Source organism: Carcharhinus amblyrhynchos, chromosome 6, assembly GCF_965287045.1.
Source record: "Carcharhinus amblyrhynchos chromosome 6, sCarAmb.v2.hapA, whole genome shotgun sequence".
NCBI lineage: Eukaryota > Metazoa > Chordata > Chondrichthyes > Carcharhiniformes > Carcharhinidae > Carcharhinus > Carcharhinus amblyrhynchos.
Window position 1 is genome coordinate 10266683 of NC_137329.1, and position 19702 is coordinate 10286384.

Sequence of the window (19702 nt, forward strand, 5' to 3'; positions counted from 1 at the left end):
GGGCATTACTCTGGGCTTCTGGATTAGTAGTCTAGCAATAATACAACTACTCCGCTGCCTCCACAGCTTTTGGTCATCTGATCTAGTATTTCTTGATGTGACTCAGCGTCACACTTCGTTGTATAACACTCCTGTAAAGTGTCAGGGGATGTTTATGACACTAAATGTGCTCTGGAAATATAAATTGCTATTATTAATCAAAGATTTGAATCCATTGCATTGGGAGCTAATAACTTTATCAATGATATTTTGTGCGCTGTGGCTTTTGTATGCTTTGTAGATGACTGAAGGCACTGAAATACAACTTCTATTTTTATTTAAGTCACATCTAAGGTCAGACTCTTAAATAAAAGGAATGATGAATAACATGGCGAAACAATTTCTTAAATAATTCATTTAATAGGATCATAAATGCTCACTTACTGAACCTTTCTAAACTATACATTGAAATACAGAAGAGCCAGTTTGTAATACGACAAATGTGTAGTTCTCACACAAACTAAAGTTGAAATTATAAAATGACAAGTTAATATAAAAGTAAGCTCCATCAGAAGATTTACCAAGTACAAACATGATTATAATGTGCCTTCTTACAAATTAATCATCTGGCATTAACTTTTATTTGTGCTATTTATTTCCTACACATCACAAGAAATGTAAAGTTCACTTCTGAACACTGAATTGAACGAAACCAAATGAAAACAGTACATATCGGTGACAATGCACTTGCCATGAAACCTCGTCCAATGTGTCAGATTCTTGCAGGTTCAGGCAGTTCCATCTTCTGCACTTTTGCAAGTTTTTTTTTCCCCATTAAAACCGTAACAGGTTGCTAAACTATTTGCAGTTTCAGAGGCCACAATGAAGTCACAAATATTAAGCAAGAGAAGTGTAGTCCTTAGTAAATGACCCTGAGTTCCTGGGGTTGTAGTTCAGTAATAACGCCACAAAGACCTTGTCATTCTGCTGCATTCTCGAAGGGGATAAAAACAAGTATTGGAATGTTTTTCAGGAGGTTTTATTTCACTGTTTAATTACGCTCGATCGGTCACGTCACAACGAATGCACACATATAACTAACAAATTAACTACGAAACTCTATCATTGAAATTGCTGTAATAATTGGCAATGCACCATTATCTGGGGCAGCAATAATAAGCAGGAGATAGAATGCAATAATCATGGATGGTAAAGGAAGTATCTTAAGGGATTTATATGCATTGAATTACCTGCCACAGAAACCTGTCACCGATGCCCCATTCTAATCACTTCCCTGCACCATTCACCATTAATAGTGTCCACTTTTAAACTTAGACGAATAAATAAAAAAGATACAGGAATGCTGGCTGCAATCCTCTTACTTTGATGTAACAGTTCAAAGCAAAATAAAAGATCCTGCTTCTGTGTGCAGAAGAAAGGTTATTTTTTTTAGAAAAAAGGCTCGTCCACAGCATGACACAGGTCAATAAATTGAATTTGGAATCATTTGCCCTTTGCAACATCTCTACATCAAAGACAGTGCCAAGGGTATTGGAGGTGCTGTTTTGTGTGTGGGCATTTCGAATAATGATGCCGTCCTTCAATATGCAGGGAGTTCAATCACATTACAAATGTTTGTGCTAGTTAAAATTTGCCAGAAACGTGTGTAACCATGGTGGTTTTTCAAATCACTCTTCAAATCCCTTTTGAAATGGTAAACTTTGTTCATCTAAGCACGACCCAAATACTACACTTGTGTGATCAAGTGAATGCCAAAACAAACAAAGGAGCAATCAAATAAAAGCAAAATGCTGCAGATGCTGGAAATCTGGAATAGAAACAGAGAAAATGTTGGATAAACTCAGCCTGTCCAGCAGCATCTGCCGAGAGAGAGAAACAGAGTTAACGTTTCAAGTCTGTCTGACTCTTCTTCAGAACTTTCTTTCGGGCGGCATGGTGATTAGCACCGCTGCCTCACAGCACCAGGGACTCTGGTTCAATTCCGGCCTCAGGTCTGTGTGGAGTTTGCACCTTCTCCCCATGTCTGCGTGGGTTTCCTCCGGGTGCTCCAGTTTCCTCCCACAGTCCAAAGATATACAGATTAGGTTGATTGGCCGTGCTAAATTGATCTTAGTGTCAGGGGATTGGCAGAGTAAATATGTGGGGTTATGGGGTCTGGGGAAGGGATTGTGGTCGGTGCAGACTTGATGGGCCAAATGGCCTCCTTCTGCACTGTAGGGATTCTTTAAACTGTGGAAACGTAATGGATTATACCACTAAATTTGTGGCCCTCTACAGCTCTGAAGAAGCATCAAATGGGCTCAAGACATTAGTTCTGTTTCTCTTTCCTCAGCTGCTACTGGACCTGCTGAGTTTATCCAGCATTTTCTCTTTTTATTACAATTCAATGAACAATCTGCGGATCTCCCATGGCATTGCTCTCAGTGTCTCTGAGGATACATTATTTTTAGGATCCAGGTCTGTCAGCATCAACAGCCATCTCTCCCATACCCCGGAGAACTGACAAGTTTCCAGCCTCCTTGTTTCCAATTCAGGTGCGCATGTCTGTGGTACATGCATGCATACAGGGCGGCACGGTGACAGTGGTTAGCACTGCTGCCTCTCAGCACCAGGGATCCGGGTTCAATCCCTGGCTTGGGTCACTGCCTGTGTAGAGTTTGCACGTTCTCCCAGTGTCTGCGTGGGTTTCCTCCGGGTGCTCCAATTTCCTCCCACAGTTCGAAAGATATGCTGGTTGTGTGCATTGGCCATGCTAAATTATACCCAAACAGGTGCTGGAAAGTGTTGACTAGGGGTTCTTCATTGCGGTGTTAGAACATAGAACATAGAACACTACAGCACAAACAGGCCCTTCGGCCCACGAGTTGCGCCGATCACATCAACACCTACCAATCTATAGACCTATCTATAACCCCCAATCCCATAAAACCCCATATACTCATCCAGAAGTCTTTTAAAAGACCCCAGCGAGTTCGCCTCCACCACCACTGGCGGCAGCCGATTCCATTCACTCACCACCCTCTGAGTGAAAAACTTACCCCTAACATCACTTCTGTACTTTCCTCCCCGCACCTTAAATCTGTGTCCTCTCGTAGCGACCATTTCAACCCGGGGAAATAGCCTCTGAGAATCCACCCTATCTATTCCTCTCAACATTTTATAAACCTCTATCAGGTCGCCTCTCAACCTTCGTCTCTCCAGGGAAAAGAGACCCAGCTCCCTCAGCCTAACTTCATAAGGCATGCCTCCCAGTCCAGGCAACATCCTTGTAAATCTCCTCTGTACCCTTTCAATAGCTTCTATGTCTTTCCTATAGTGAGGCGACCAGAACTGCGCACAGTACTCCAAATGAGGCCTGACAAGGGTCTTATAAAGTTGCAGCATTACCTCCCGACTCCTAAACTCAATCCCTCGATTAATGAAGGCCAGTACACCATACGCCTTCTTGACCACCTCTTCCACCTGCGAGGCCGATTTAAGAGTCCTGTGGACCCGGACCCCAAGATCCCTCTGCTCTTCAACACTACCAAGACTCCTGCCCTTGATAGTGTACTCGTTCATCCCGTTGGTTCTGCCAAAATGGACGACTACGCATTTATCCGCGTTGAAGTCCATCTGCCACTTCTCCGCCCAGTCCTGCATCCTATTTATGTCCTGCTGCAACTTTTGACATCCTTCCAGATCATCCACAACACCACCGACCTTCGTGTCATCAGTGAACTTACTTACCCATCCCTCCACTTCCTCATCCAGGTCATTTATGAAAAAGACAAACAGCAAGGGTCCTAGAACAGATCCCTGGGGCACTCCACTGGTGACTGACCTCCATTCAGAAAAAGACCCATCCACAACCACTCTCTGCCTTCTGCAGGCAAGCCAATTCTGGATCCACAAGGCCAAAGGCCCTTGGATCCTATGCCCTCTCACCTTCTCAAGAAGTCTTGCATGGGGGACCTTATCAAAACGGCTTGCTGAAGTCCATGTACACTACGTCCACGGCACTTCCTTATGTTAATGTAAGCCTACTTGTAACACTAATAAATAAAATTTAAACTTTATGGGCAGAACTCTACTAGCTCGCCCGCCACAGAATCAGCGCAGACGAGGGTCCAACAACAGAAATCTCTGTTGACTTAGCAACGGGAGTTTCCAGTGTCACCCAAATGTGGCCACAAAATCCCACCCTATGTGTCTGTGATAATCTTGACACGACCACATCTTCCTTGCTGGTCAATAACACTGAACTAATCCATACTCCTGGTCTTCTCCAGTCCAGCACAGGGGAGACATCATACCCTGCAGTTTTGACAAGCTCTCTTTACTCCATTGCAAGTGCAGCCTTGTACACACTAAGTGGTGTCCACCACATAATCAAAATCCCCATTTCGTGCCCAGTCTTCAACACTTCCCTTCTCCCAGCTTCTTTCTCTCTTTCCTAACAGATCCAAAAATATTTCCACCGAGGATCGGCACACAGGATTGATTTTAAAACCACAAACGAATTGGGTTTTAACGCGAGCTGGCTTTCCACTCACAGTTGGGTAGAAAGTCCATCAGCTTCCCGCTTTCTGAAACCTCCTGATGCTGCAATCTGTCCTGGCTGAGTGCAGCAACATCAGAAAACAAAAGCGGGAGTGCCATAACTTCCACAGGCAGTAAAGGGGTAACAGTGGCAATGGGTTAAATGAGGTGATACAAATCAATGGCTGAAGAAGCATGAAGTGTGATTAGAAGACAAGGCAGTGATGGAGGACAAAACAGAAAGGGAGGGAACAGAAGCAGAGGATCTAGTAAAAGGCAATCTGTCTTCACTTAGTTCGAGGCAGCAGCACATAGAATCATAGAATCCCTACAGGCGCCAGAGCGTGGTGGCTAGGGGATTTTCACATTGACTTCATTGTAGCGTTCATGTCAGCCTACTTGTGACACTAATAAATAAACTTTAAAAGCAGCGCAGAAGGAGACAATTCATCCCATCAACCAGACTGACAACAATCCCATTTAAACCTTATCCCCGTAACCCCCACATATTTACTTTGCTAGCCTCCTGATATTTAGTATGTCCAATCCACCTAACTCGCACATCTTAGGACTGGGAGAAAACCAGAGGACCTGGAGGAAACCCATGCAGACATGGGGAAAATGTGCAAACTCCACACTGACAGTCACCCAAGGCCAGAATCAAACCTGAGTTCCTGGTACAGTGAGGCAACAGTGCTAACCGCTATTCCAACATGCCACCCTGACAGGTCCTTAACTTCTTGCCTATCTTCTAGTATTACATCTTTGTGTTAGTGTGAAGGGCATCTCATCTTATCTTAGCTTTTTTAAAACAAACTCAGTTCACAGGGGATCCATCATGTTCAGATATTTAAATAGATGTCTTCATATGGAGTTTTCTTTTGAAGGTAACAGTTTGGGGAGCTGGAGTGCTATGTCTACAGCACGGCAATGGTGCAAGTGTTTCAGAACAGAAAAAAAGAAAGACTAGCATTTACCCATTGCTTTTCGGGACCACAGGACAAGCCCATAGTGCTCTACAGCTAGCGATGTACTTTCTCAAGTGTATTGACTGTTGTAAAGTCAGAAACACATCAGCCAATTTGCAAGCAGCAAGCTCCCACAAAGCAGCACTCTGATTATCTCCAGATATTCTTTATTTGCATTACTCATTGAAGAATGAAAGTTGGTTTCACGGGATCATCGAACCCCTACAGTGCAGAAGGAGACCATTTGGTCCATTGAGCCTGCGCTGACAATAATCCCACCCAGGCCCTATCCCCATAGCCCCATGCATTTTTCCTAGCTAGCCCCCACACCCACCCCCACCACCCCCATCCACTGGACATTAAAGGACAACTTAGCATGGCTAATGCATCTAACCCGCACATCTTTGGACTGCGGGAGGAAACCGGAGCACCCGGAGGAAACCCAAGCAGACAAGGGGAGAACGTGCAAACTCCACACAGACGGTGACCCAAGCCACGGGTTGGTCCCTGCATTCTTGTTTGAGATAGCGTCTTGGGATCTCAGATCGACTCTGAGAGATCAGGCTGGGTCAGTTGGATGTCTTATGTGAAAGACACCACCAACAACAGCGCAGCTCTCACTCAGTAGTGAATTGGAGATTTGATCTTGTATGTGGTTAAGTCCTGGAGTGGGATTTGAACCCATAACTGCTCTGTCTCACGGGCAAGTGGGCTACCAACTGAGATGCGGGCCATTCAAAAAACCACATTCACTCAAAAACAAGAGCAAGTCAACTTCCTTTTAAACAAAACACTTGTGACCATGTCTTAACTCAGTGAAAAAAAACCCCTGTAGTTCATTATTGCTTTTTTCTTAAAAAAAATCTGCTTGGGGAAAATCACTGTGGTCGCAAAAGCATCTTTTTAGCAAACGGTTAATTAGAAGGAGGCTATTATTTTTAGTAATGGATTCACTCAGCTCCTTGAATGATCATAAACTCTCTTACTAACGACTTTACATTTCATGGTTGAACTTCAGTGTTTAATTTCAATCATCAACCTACAGCAATCTTCCCGCTTGTTGGCTTCAGTGACTAATCAGCTTCTTCACTGTCCCCCGATGAACAAGAGATCACCAAAATTGCGACAGCATCAGTGTAGGGACCACACTAAGCACCTCATTGTCAAGTAGATGATCATAGTTACGAGTCTGTCCCAGTAAGAAAAACCAGTTTATTGCAGCCTTCTTCCACTATTGCCGTTAATTCTAATGAAAACCAAGCTCTAAGTAGCCTCCTGCACTCCTTTAATCACCTTAATTTTATTCTATCTAAAAAAGATTAACTTGTTTTGGAATAAAAACACATCATGCTTCAGCATAGAACACAACACCTGTACTGTCTGGAACAAAAGTAGCTGAAGTGATTGATAAAGGGAGTCATTTCAAATGCAAAACTGTGCTACTGTCTTAAGTGCAGCACTTCCGCAGTAGACAACTTTGCATTTTCATGACGAATAGTTGCAGTCTCTAAATTTCCTCGTCTTGTTCTGATTTTTGCGATCAATCTTGAAGAATTGTAGGTTTTCACCTGCAAAATAGAGAAGGTATGGGTTTTAAATGCTGCTATTTCGGAATGGGCACCACCCTCATAAGATAAGTCTTGGAACAGAGTCTTCGCGCTGCAATGAAGACAAGCTGTATAAACCTCCACTCTGACAAAGGGTCATCTAGACTCAAAACATCAGCTCTATTCTCTCTCCACAGATGCTGTCAGACCTGCTGAGATTTTCCAGTATTGTTTTTGTTATAGATTCCAGCATCTACAGTATTTTGCTCTCATCTTATGTATAAAACTTTATTTAGGCCACATTTGGAATATTGCATGCGGTTCTGATCGCCACACTACCAGAAGGATGTGGATGCTTTGGAGAAGGTGCAAAGAAGGTTTATCAGGATGTTGCCTGGTCTGGAGTGTTTTAGTATGAAGAGAGGTTGGAAAAACTCGGATTGTTTTCACTAGAAAGACTGAGGCTGAGGGGCGACCAGTAGAAGTCTACCACATTATGAGAGGCATAGACAGGATGGATAGTCAGAGACTTTTTCCCCAAGGTGGAAAGGTCAACTGCAAGAAGGTACAGGTTCAAGCTGAGAGGGGAAAAGTTGAGGGGAGATGCGTGGGGAAAGCTTTTCGCGCAGAGAGTGGTGGGAGCTCGGAACGCGAAGGTGGTAGAAGCAAGCACGTGCAAGGAATATCTTGATAGACATGTGAATGGGAGGCAAATGGGCAGTAAGTAGTGGGTCTAAATAAGGATTAGGTATTGGCATAGCCTTGGTGGGCTGAAGGGCCTGTTCCTGTGCTGTATTGATCTTTCATAACTGTGCAAAGATTGCAACAAAAAAAGAGATTGTATTTACATAATGCTGTTAAAGTAGTGAAGCGTACTTCACTGGAGTGTTAACAGACAACACTTGACACTGAGCCTATAAGAGGATACTAAGACAGCTAAATAAGAGCTTGGATGAAAGGGTGAGTTTTAAGGATTGTTTTAGTGGAGAGAACACGGAGGGGAACAGGGAGGTTTAGCAAGTATTCAAGCCTAGAGACCACTGCAGACATAACTGCCAACGTTGGAACAATTCAAATCATTCATGCATCAGGAGACCAGAATTACAGGTGCATGGAGATCTTAAAGGCTTGCAGGGCTAGAGGATGAAACGATAAAGATAGGATTGGGTAACACCATAGAGAGATTTTGAAACAAGAACGAGAATTTTGAAACTGTGGCCTTGCCAGACCGAGGGCCGATGTAGCTCAGTGAACAGAGCAATGTTATAAAATGCAATGTGAAAAGACTTCAAAATGTAGCTATCTGTGTACAAATTCTCTTTGATATAAATGTCTCACAGCTCTTCCATCTCTTTTATTCCTCTACAACAGGTGGTTAGCACAGCTGCCTCACAGCTCCAGGGATCCAGGTTCAATTCTCAGCGGTGTGGAATTCACACGTTCTTCCCTGTGTCTGCATGGGTTTCCTCCGGGTGCTCCGGTTTCCTCCCAACATTTCAAAGACGTGCAGGTTAGGTGCATTGGGCATGCTAAATTGCCCCTTAGTGTCCCGGGATGCGCAGATTAGAAGGATTAGTGGGGTAACTATGTGGGGTTGCAGGAATAGAACTTGAGTGGGAGCGTTGTCGGTGCAGACTCGATGGGCTGAATGGCCTCTTTGTGCACTGTAAGAATTCTACGAACAGAAAAAAGTTCCTCAAAAACTGTTTCCGTGTCCCATCAGTCTGTGGATCGTTTTGTGAAAGAATGTACAGGGCACGTAAACCAAGCCAGCTTTCAATTTTCCTTCACAGCGGAGGGCATTTTTCAAACTAAACTCAACATGATGTATTGTTTTAAAGTTCAACTCTCTTTGAAAGATGCTGAGCAAAGTTGGAGCACAGCTCCACAGGCACCAGTTACCTTCCACAACACCATGCGAGAGTAATTTTAAACGTGACCAGGCTATTTACCCCTGCTTACAGATCCATTCTTCAAGCTGTGGATATGGAACGTACAGCCAGAGCCCCTGAATGAAAATGATTAATGGAACCGTGCCTCTTTTAGTCTCAGTCTTTCAGTGAATATTACAAAAGGTAAACGTGATACTTCTTACTCCTCAGGCTGAGCTCAGTTGTCTGGCCGCTGAGTCACATGGCCAAATTTTACCCTCTGTAGTAGTAGGGAATCCATCCTGGAAGTGCTCGAATCGCCGACCTGTCCCCAAATTTGAGAGACGTCCAATAATACGGCAATTAATTAACTAAAAGTGCGGACTTTTGGCCAACAGGCTTTCTTCCAGGTGTGCTGTTCACCCAATGAGCCATTGAAGACAGAATGTACAGGCACCAACACATCACAGTTACACTTCTTCAATGGGTACCCTTTGTCACCCAGTGGCCATTCTTGCAAAACATCAGGTCCCTAGCCTCTGGTGGAGTCTAAAATGCAGCAAGCCTCTGGCAATCCGTGGAGAGCTGGGGAAGAGCCAGATGTTGAGTTCCAAGCTGGATGATGAGCCTCTGGAAGTTACCAGAGCAAAATACGTGGAGCTTTGGCGGAGATACCAGAGAGGTTGCACATTCTGGCACAGAACTTTTAAGAGTCCATCCAGACCATGAGTGATAGGATCACCCCCTCAACACTTCCTCATTGACAGACTGGCCTGAAAGGGCCAAGCCCCACAAATTACTGAGCCAGAGCAATGGGAGGACGAGACCTGGAGCCACATTCAGCTCCAGATCCTGCTCAGGGAAGCAGCAAGAGCAAACAGGACCTCTTGGTCGAGGGTGAACAGCAGCTAATGCCATCCAGGGGCCACCTCCCAGGGTGTTGCTACTGAGGACATCCTCTCCTCTGTCACTTTGCCATTGGTACAGGGTGCCACGTCAATAGAAGGGCCTTCTGACAGTGTGCACGACATCCCCACCACACCGAGGCGGCCATAGCTTTGGACGATCAAAGGACGGTTGCCAACATCATGGCAGACAAGGAGGTATAAGTGCAGCCTTTCTCCACCGGGGCTGCCAGTGAGTGGGGCGCATCATGCCATTACCCCCGGAAAGGAATGGAAAACCCCAACACTAGTCCCATTAGTCTCATGGATGACGTAGGGACAATAATATTCTGTGTACATAAATGATGTGTTGTGTGAACCTCCTCAAGAAAGGTATTAGTTTACTTGCTGTGCGTAATCATGGATGGAGATGGATTCCACGGGTGATTTTATTTGAGTGTAACATGGTTTGGATATTTGTGATTTTAAGAGATGAGCAATTGGTTTTCTGGTGGTGATGCAGGAAGAAGAAGGAAATATTGCACAAGATGTTTTGATGGTTTCTCCAGCATTTTCTGCTTATGTTTTGATGGACTGAGTTAATGGAACCTCTGGAGGAAGGTTCACACCCATCCAAGTGTTCCCTGGCAGGGCCTTGCACATCTGGCTGTGCTAGTTCCCCTTCCGATTCCTCTATCACCTCGTCAGAGGTCCCCCTTGGCACCTCCTCCACTAAGAGCATCAGGAGCACAGCTAAGAGCCGCCACTTGAAGATGTGTACTGGAGAGCTCCTTCAGATCTGGCAAGACATCAGAACCTCAATGATGGCCTTGGTTGTGCTGTGACCTCCCCCATTGTATCGGCACTCAGGATCAGTCCTGGGATGACGAACTGGTACCAAAGGCCACTTCTTCAATGGTCCTTTGTCACCCAGAAGCCATCCTTGCAAAAACATCAGATCTCTAGCACCTAAGGGTTTCTGAGGGTATTGGCTCCTCACCAGGTACTTTGCTACAGACCAACTACTGTTGGTCCCAGATTAAAGTAAAGGTAAAGTTTATTTATTAATCACAAGTTGGCTTATATTAACATTGCAGTGAAGTTACTGTGAAAATCCTCCAGTCACCACACTCAGCCGCCTGTTGGGTACACTGAGGGAGAATTTAGCGTGGCCAATTCACCTAAACAGCATGCCTTTTGGACTGCGGGAGGAAACTGGAGCATCCGGAGGAAACCCATGCAGATACGGGGAGAACGTGCAGACTCCCCACAGACAGTGACCCAAGCTGGGAATCGAACCTGGTTCCCTGGCGCTGAGAGGCAGCAGTGCTAACCACTGTGCCACCGCACCGCTCATCTGCACATTGATTGAATGGTGGTCCATCCTATTAATAAAGACCCTTGGCAGGCCAACTGGTGGCTTGATGGTGACGTGGGTGTAGTCAGTTACGCCTTGCACCATTGGAAGGGCAGCCACGGCGGCAAGGACTCTTGGCCCTTCCCGAGTGATTATTGCGGCGAAGGCAATACATTCCCCTGTGCACCTAAACATAGCATCTGTAATCTCTTTAAAACAGTGATGTGCTGCAGGCTGGATACTGCCACTCAGGTCTCCAGAGTGATCTGAAATGTGCCTGAGGCAAAAGATTTCAAAGCCACTGTGCTGAATGTGGACAACATGAATGTTGCAAATCATAGCAACCCAACAAGCAGCATTTCAAATCCTCTACTAAAATAGCAAAGTAATACATAATTTATCAGGGAATTCAAAATATCCTGCTTCAGATACGTGACACATCGGTTAGCAATAGAATCTCAACCTGGGCATAACCAACATGCTGCAGATTCTGGAAATCTGAAATAAAAACAAAATACTGGCAAAACTCAGCAGGTCAGGCAGCATCTGAGCTTGCACATTCTCCCCACGTCTGTGTGGGTTTCCTCCAGGTGCTCTGGTTTCCTCCCACAGTCTAAAGATGTGCAGGTTAGGTTGATTGGCCATGCTAAATTCCTAGTGTGAGGAGGATTATCAGGGTAAATGTGTGCAGTTATAGGAATAGGGCCTTAGTGGGGTTGTGGTTGGTACAGACCCAATGGGCTGAATGGCCTCCTTCTGTACTGTAGGAATTCTATGACTATCTGTGAAGAGAAGAAGACCTAACATTTCAGTGTTAACATTTCGAGTGATTTTTTTATCAAAGGTAAAGTCACTTTAGTCCTAGATGACCACAGGCTCCTCTCCCCTTTGATAGAGAGAGCTGACTGGTGGTGATTTTAACTTGAGGATCACCACACTTCAGGCGAGAAGCAAGGTTGAGAAGGTGGGGCCTTCAAGTATAACCTCAGCCAGTACGGGAATTGAACCCACTCTGTTGGTGTCACCCTGCATCACAAACCAACCGTCCAGTCAACTGAGCTAACCGGCTCCCCAAATGTAAAGTCACCACAGTCCCAGATGACCATTGGCTGTTCTCTGTTTTAAGGGAGGGAGTTGATGTCAGGTTAAAGTCTCCATCCTTTCACCAGAATGGTCAATATTGCTTCACCATCAAGTCATACACAGAAGTTAGCATTGCTCTGGGAACACAAAGTCTCCTCAGACACTGTCTCTCTCTGACATCTGTAGGTGAGTCATGCTAACGCTGTACACGGCAGGGTAAGGTCTCTGTCTCTGCCCACGTGTTTGCTGCAGCTAGCCCTCAGCAGTCTCTTACTCCTCAACAGATGGGGCTCTTTCATGCACTTTCTGTGGCCCCATCCCTCTGCTCCTCTGGCCTCCTCCCTCTCCTTCTCATCCTCACTGGAAAAAGTATCTCCAACAGAAAGTAATAAATCCATATTGCAAAGATAATCAATGCTGCAGTGATAGTAAATTACAAGGTCTACCAGTTTGAATACAGGTGTTGGGACGTCTTGTTGAAGTTGTACAAGACATTGGTAAGGCCACACTTGGAATACTGTGTGCAATTCTGGTCACCCTATTAGAGAAAGGATATTATTAAGCTAGAAAGAGGGCAGAAAAGAGTTACTAGGATGCTACTGGGACTTGATGGATTGAGTTATAAGGCGAGGCTGAATAGACTGGGACTCTTTTCTCTGGAGCGTAGGAGGCTGAGGGTGACCTCATAGAGGTCTATAAAATAACGAGGGGCATAGACAAGGTAGATAGTCAATATTTTTTCCCAAAGATAGGGGAGTCTAAAACTAGAGGGCATAGGTTTAAGGTGAGAGAGGAGAGGGGACTTAAGAGGATTGAGGGTTATAGGTAAGCCTAGTAGGTAGGGATATGATCAACACAACTTGTGGGCCAAAGGGCCTATTTGTGCTGTAGTTTTTCTATGTTCTATGTTCTAGATGCAAAAGTGTCCAGAGGGGCAATTTTTTCACACAAAGAGTGGTAAGTGTCTGGAACAAGCTACCAGAGGTAGTAGTAGAGGCGGGTACAATTTTATCTTTTAAAAGGCATTTAGATAGTTACATAGGTACGATGGGTACAGAGGGATATGGGCCAAATGCGGGCAATTGGGATTAGCTTAGTTGTTTTAAAAAAAAGGGTGGCATTGACAAGTTGGGCCAAAGGGCCTGTTTCCATGCTGTAAACCTCTATGACTCTATGAGTTTGCAGACAGTGTAATGCATGATCAGCTACGGTCATAATGAACGGTGGAACAGGCTTGAAGGGCCGAATGGCCTCCTCCTACTCCTATTTTCTGTGCTTCTGTGTTTAAGATTCCTGATAATGTCCAAGGACCAGTCAAACATCTGTCAGCTGTCTTCCCCTGCTGAAGTCAGGCACTAGCCCAACTCCATAATAAAAGCAAAATACTACAGACGCTGGAACCTGTAACAAAAAACAGAAAATGCTGGAAAATCTCAGCTGGTCTGACAGCATCTGGAGAGAGAGAATAGATGTGGCGATGCCGGCATTGGACTGGGGTAAACACAGTAAGAAGTCTCACATCATCACCAGGTCAAAGTCCACCAGGTTTATTTGGTAGCAAACGCCACTAGCTTTCGGAGCACCGCTCCTTCGTCAGGGCATTCTCACCTGACAAAGTGTCCACTCACCTGACGAAGGAGCAGCTCTCCGAAAGCTAGTGGTGTTGTGCTACCAAATAAACCTGTTGGACTTTAACCTGGTGTTGTGAGACTTCTTACTGAGAGAGAGTAGAGCCAATGCTCCGAATCTGGATGGTCCGACTCCAGCCTTGATACCTGCCCTTACCAGGAAATGAAATTGAAGTTCCCACCTGGTGTGTTGTACCTGCTGGAACCAGGCTCATACGTTGAAGACATGTTATTGCAGTCAATTTGAATGCCAATGAGCTGAAATGGCCCGATAATTGCTTCCTTCAAAATACCAGTCAAGGCCCACATATTTGAAGCCTGGCCTCCAATTTATTATTTTATGATGAGATTGGGGTCACAACCTGATGTCACAGTGGAATTAAAAACAATTGTTCGCACAAGTGGAACTCAGCCTCAAGTCGAGGTCAGTTCCACATCGTTGTCACCGAGTGGGACATTAGAGGCAAGTTTTGAAACTATTTCAGCACTGGTAAATTGGGTTTAAAAACTGCATCCAGATGTAGGACGGCATACTGCTACAGTGGTTAGCATTGCTGCTTCACAACGCCAGCGGCTGGGGTTCGATTCCAGCCTCGGGTGACTGCCTGTGTGGAGTTTGGACATTCTCACCGTGTCTTTGCAGTTTTCCTCTGGGTGCAGGGTAAATGAGGATTTCGAGAATAGTGCCTGGATGGGATTGTGTTTGGTACAGACTCGATGGGCTGAATGGCCTCCTGTACTGTGAGGATTCTACGACACTTTGTTCATTATTTATGTGATAAAATGAGTAAGATTATGCCAAAGGTTACACTGACAGCACCACCAAGATTATGGGTGGGATTTTACGACCTTGCTCGTCCCTAAACTGTAAAATCCTGCCCGATGTCAGCGGACCTTCCCGTGCTCCGTCTCTCAGCCCTTGCTCACTCTGTGGGTGGGGCAGTAAAATCCTGGCTAATGTGTGCGTTTATATAAAAACTGTACAGTGACACAGACGCGGAAACATTTTATTGTCTGTGAGCCTGTCCTCATCGGAAAGTGGTTTCTCTTCGGGTGTTCTCCCACAGTCCAAAGATGTGCCATAGAAATCATGGATTTCTCTGCTCTCTGACGCTGGCTTATCCCCATTTCTCTTGGTACAACTTGTGCTAATTACTGTTAAATTCCATTCATTACCTCCTCTTGTGCAAGCCAGCCCATCTCTTCAATCCATTGTCTCCCTTTCCTGCCCACCTTCTGTGAGAGAAGGTGGCACTCCTACACTTACACTTGGGACACTAAAGGGCAATTTATCATGGCAATCCATGAGTGTAGGTTAGGGTTATTAGCGGGGTAAAGATGTGACGTTACGGGGGCAAGGGCAGGCAGGGCGGGCCTGGATAAAGTGCTCTGTCGGAGAATCGGTGTAGACCCAATGGGCTGAGTGGCTTGCTTCTGCACAGTAGGGATTCTATGATCAAATCCAGCTCCTGTTGGTTGACTACAGCGCAGGTTATCAGTAAAGCCTTAGGCCTACAAAGTCAGGCTACAACTCATGCATTTGAATTCCATTTTCTGATCTTTGTAAGAAGGGTGAAAAGTAATTGGCGGCCACCCTCTCTCATAAACAGTGGCGAGGAAAGAGAGAAAATGGAGCAAAGAGATGGACTGACTTGCACCAGACAAGATAACAGATGGAGGTTCGCAGCAATTACCACAGATGTAACAAGAGAAATGGGGGAAGGCCCGTGGAACTGTCAGAGAGCAGAGAAATCCATTGTTGCTATGGCAATATGAGTATGGAACACAATAGAATCTGTTTATCCAGCGTTCTTAACACAATTATAGAGTTTCAAGTGTCCAAATGATTGTTAATAGCTGGTGCTATTTAGCACCTTTTAAATAATAAGGTCTAGCTATTATAATGTCGACTTAAGGATGAATGTCCATCACCAGCCAAGCTGGTGAGTGGAATATTTCTGAATTTCAATGACGTTGTTATTCTCAGAAAGCCGTTAATTAGTTTCTGATTGCATTATCATAGATAAGGCACTACCCTTCACTGTGATTATGTTCATGAACGTCAGCTTGTTTTTATATGTCTTGAGTGCAATTTTGAGAAATCCTATTTAATTTTGGCATAGTTAACTTCATCCAGGTCTGGCTTGGCTGGCTTTTCGAAGCAAATTTTCACACTTCCCACCAGGTAGAAATAAAAGGTGTTTTTTTTATTGTTTTAAAAGTTTGTTTACTAGTCACAAGTAAGGCTCACGTTAACAGTGCAAAGAAGTTACTGTGAAATTCTTCTAGTCAGCCGTTTGGGTCAATGCACCTAACCAGCACATCTTTCAGATTGTGGGAGGGAACTGGAGCAACCGCAGGAAACCCACACAGACACGGAGAGAATGTGCAGATTCCACACAGGTAGTGTTCAAGGCGGGAATCGAACCCGGGTCCTTGGTGTTGTGAGGCATCAGCGTTAACCATCGTGCTACCCACGTTTTGTGGGATATGGGCGTGCTGGTGAGGCCAGTGTTTATTGCCCATCCCTAATTGCCCTTGAATAAGTGCCGGTGAGCTGTCTTCTTGAATTGCTGCAGGCCATTGATATAGGTGCATCCACAGTGCTGTTTGGGAGGGAGTTCCAGGATTTTGACTCAGTGACAGCGAAGGGACAATGATATATTTCCAAGTCAGGATGGTGACTAACTCAGAGGGGAACTTCCAGGTGGTGGAATTCTCATGCATCAGCTACCCTTGTCTTTCTGGATGGTAGCAATTGTGGGTTTGGTAGGTGTTGTCTGAGGAGCCTTGGTGAATTCATGCAGTGCATCTTGTAGATGGTACGCACTGCTGCCATGGTGCATCAGTGATAGAGGAAGCAAATGTTTGTGGATGGGATGCCAATCATGCAGGTTGCTCTGTTATGCATGGTGTTGAGCTTCTTGAGTGTTGTTGGAGCTGCACCCATCCAGGCAAGCGGAGAGTATTCCATCACGCTCTGACTGGCACCTTGCAGGTAGTGGGCAGGCTTCGAGGAGTCAGGAGGTGGTAACACAAAGGAAATGGTAGGCAATGATGCAACTGCCCTGTTGATGATGTCATTGTGACCTAGGCAATGTCTCCCTGGTGTATCATTGGGTGTCAATGCAATCCCCTGGACAGGCAGCCATTGTCTCATAATGGAGTTGAAGATTTCTTTCTCCCAGAGAGTCATGAATTTTGGAACTCTCTCCCATAGACAATGGTACAGCAAGGTCATTGAATATTTTTAAAGCTGTGTTAGATAGATTCTTAAAAGAGTGAAATATCTGAAATGAAGAACCTACTGATGACCACGAAATCATCGTCGATTATTGGAAAAACCCATTTAGTTTTCAAATGACCTTTAGGGAAGGAAATCTGCCATTCTTTCCTGGTCTGGCCTACATGTGACTCCAGGGCCACAGCAATGTGGTTCACTCTCAATTGCCCTCTATGCCAACCATTGTGCCTAGCAAGCCACTCAGTTCAAGGGCAACTAGGGATGGGCAATAAATGTTGGCCAGCCAGCGACACCCATGTCCCACGAATGAATAATAAAAAAAAAGTGATGGCTAACCTAAGCTGGTGAGTGGATCGCATTAGTGGCCCTCCTCCATCTCAGTAGGCCACAAGATTGAAATCAGCCTCGTTCTCTAACCATGACCCCATGAATAAGATTAAGCAGGTTTAACACATTTTGAATATTTCATAACGAAATATGGAAAATTCTTAATCATTTATATATTAATGGAACTTTCATCAACATTGAATGGTAAAAACAAAAGAAATATTTATACTTTGGATACAGAGGGAGCGCACAGCTCTCACAGTCAATGTTGTGAGCAATCAGCACACATCTCACTTCACTTGTTCTTGCTTTACATGCGAATCACTTCATTCACACCGACAGGGAGAAAACTCCCTGGACGAAAATCAGCGGAAAGTAATCACCTTGCGCGTAGGCAACGGTCAACAAAGCATCTTATAGGCCGCACTCAGAACCCAATGTCTATTTAGACTTAGCACTGCTGTTAGTTGGTATTTTTTTGGAATGTTTTTAGCATTTCTAGGATTTTGAGCTGCGAACTCATCGAGCTTTTAGCTTTTTTAAGCAGAAATCGCAATCAGCATTGAACATTTGTGAGATTATTGCTGCCGCCTACAAGTATTACATTTGATGCTCTGTCTCAGACAATGTTGTGAGCAGTGTTATCTTTCTGTAACCTTACAGAACAATCGGCTTCTCCCTTTTTTTGGCCAACTTGAATAATTGCAGAGAAAAAGGCGTTATTGGATTGTTTGATGGTCAGTTTGCCACAGCTCCGACACACTGATCTCAATGATGTCCGAGGATTGTTCCTGATTTAGAATTGAGCAGTGCAATTTGTTTTTATAGTGCCTGCCCAATCAACGGCACTATTTTCCCAGAAAAAAAAAATTAAGTGCCCAATGGGTGGGAAATTGGGAGATTTCCCCGCCCGTTTTTTGGGCGTACTTAGTGGAATGAACTTCCAGCAATCTGTGCTTCACAGAGTCCACCGGGAGATTAGTGCTGGTAAGGTGGGGTTGGGGTCTACACCTGACCTGGAGGCTGGCATCAGCGTACAGAGCGGGCCACTGCCGCTATCTCTCAATAGGGAGATTGGCACATGCCCACTATCCCCCACCATCACCGGCATCACAATCCTTGGCCTCCTGATGTAATCCCTGACCCCCATCACCCCACCCCACCACCGAACCCCAGCTTCCCTGAAACAACCCCCCACACCCCCATGCCTGCTCCGACCCCCCCCTCTCCCCCGACTTCCCCATGGCCAGCCCCCTCCCTCTCCAAACGATTCCTAATGCAGAGCGCGCAGCAGTGCCCCCTCCCCCCCACCACACCACCACCAATGGGCCCTGCCCCCCAGCCCCCCCATCCCCTAGTAGGTCCTGCCCCTCAGGTCCTACCCCCTTGGCACTGCCTGGTGTCCAGTGCCCTACTCCTATGACCCCACGTATTTAACTTGCTAATCCCCCTGACTCAAGAGGCAATTTAACCTCACAGCCAAAGAATCATAGAATCTCCACTGTACAGAAGAGGCCATTTAGCCCATCACGTCTGGACCAACTCCCTGACAGAGCATTTTACCCACTCCCTCTCCCTGGTCCTATCCCTGCAGCCCCATACATTGACATTGGCCAATCCACCTAACCCGCACATCTTTGGAGTGTGGGAGGAAACCAGAGCATCCAGGGGAAACCCACGCAGACACGGGGAGAATGTACAAACTCCACACAGAGTGTGACCCAAGGCCAGAATTATCCCGGTTCATGATGTGACTCGGTAGATCCAGGATCAGTAGGCACATGGACAGGGAAATACTCTTGAGTTTGTTTCGATGACCCCTGGCGAGAGCGAGGAAATATGTACTCAACTTAGATGAGTATGTGTGTGGAGTTTGCTTGTTTTCCCCGTGTCTGTGAGACAGCAGTCTTAGCCACTGTGCCACCATGCTGCCCACTAGTGTCTGCGGGTATCCCAATAAGTTGATTTCCAAGCAGATATCTCCTGACTCTTAGGGTCATCAAAAGACACCCGGGAATATTTGCCTGTCCACATGCTTATAGATTCTGGGTCCAATGTGTTATGTCATGAATATATTGACCTTGTATCTACTGGGTCATATCATGAACCTATTGCTCTTGGGTCTACTAAGTCAGGTCATGAACAATGGGTGTTACTGTTACCTGCAACTGTGCCTGTCTTTCAGATGACTGCATTGCCTGATTCTGCCTGGTAATCTACACACTGAAATGTCACCATGTGTTTCAACTACACAATATTTGGAGAAAGGATA

The 19702-nt window shown here is 45.4% G+C and overlaps 1 protein-coding gene across 4 annotated transcripts in view; it reads right to left on the reverse strand.

Moving 5' to 3' along the window:
* Positions 1-379: 379 nt before the first annotated feature.
* The window catches only part of luzp2 (leucine zipper protein 2), a 337695-nt gene continuing 318372 nt past the window's right edge, over positions 380-19702 (reverse strand). For 2 of the 4 annotated variants that reach the window (XM_080189887.1, XM_080189884.1), the window contains one exon: positions 5848-7057. The gene's annotated coding sequence lies outside the window, so the exon portion shown is untranslated. Of the gene's footprint in view, positions 974-5847; positions 7058-19702 lie in introns of those variants that run through there. The other 2 variants (XM_080189886.1, XM_080189885.1) reach the window with 2 other exon arrangements.